This window comes from Diaphorina citri, unplaced genomic scaffold (genome assembly GCF_000475195.1).
Source record: "Diaphorina citri unplaced genomic scaffold, Diaci psyllid genome assembly version 1.1 scaffold93769, whole genome shotgun sequence".
NCBI lineage: Eukaryota > Metazoa > Arthropoda > Insecta > Hemiptera > Psyllidae > Diaphorina > Diaphorina citri.
In genome coordinates this window covers 1-321 of record NW_007470731.1, presented here as the reverse complement: position 1 = coordinate 321, position 321 = coordinate 1, and the positions used below count along the sequence as shown (strand labels likewise).

At 38.0% G+C, this 321-nt stretch overlaps 1 pseudogene; it reads left to right on the top strand.

Annotated features, from left to right (window-relative positions):
- LOC113473785 lies at positions 1 to 115 on the top strand (annotated as a pseudogene; the record flags this gene model as incomplete).
- Positions 116 to 321: the final 206 nt, after the last annotated feature.

Sequence of the window (321 nt, the reverse complement as noted above, 5' to 3'; positions counted from 1 at the left end):
CAGGGTGAGGCCCTTCCATTGCACTTAGGTTGGGTTGACCCCTGCGAGTATTCCAAATGTGAATACCTCGGGCGCGTATTTTTGGTAGCGGGGATTGCGTACGCGCACATCCCTACCCTAATTGCACATTGAAAAGTAAAGTTTGATGTTATTGATATACCTACTTAATATTATATCCTCAAATTAGTCTATTTCGGCTGAATGTCTTTTACTTGTCCATGTTGTCTATTCTTCATAACTTCGGATTTTGACGAAACATAAGAATATGTAAGGAGGTAGTTATGTTATAAGTTATAAAAGAAATTTGCTAAATTTGAAGCT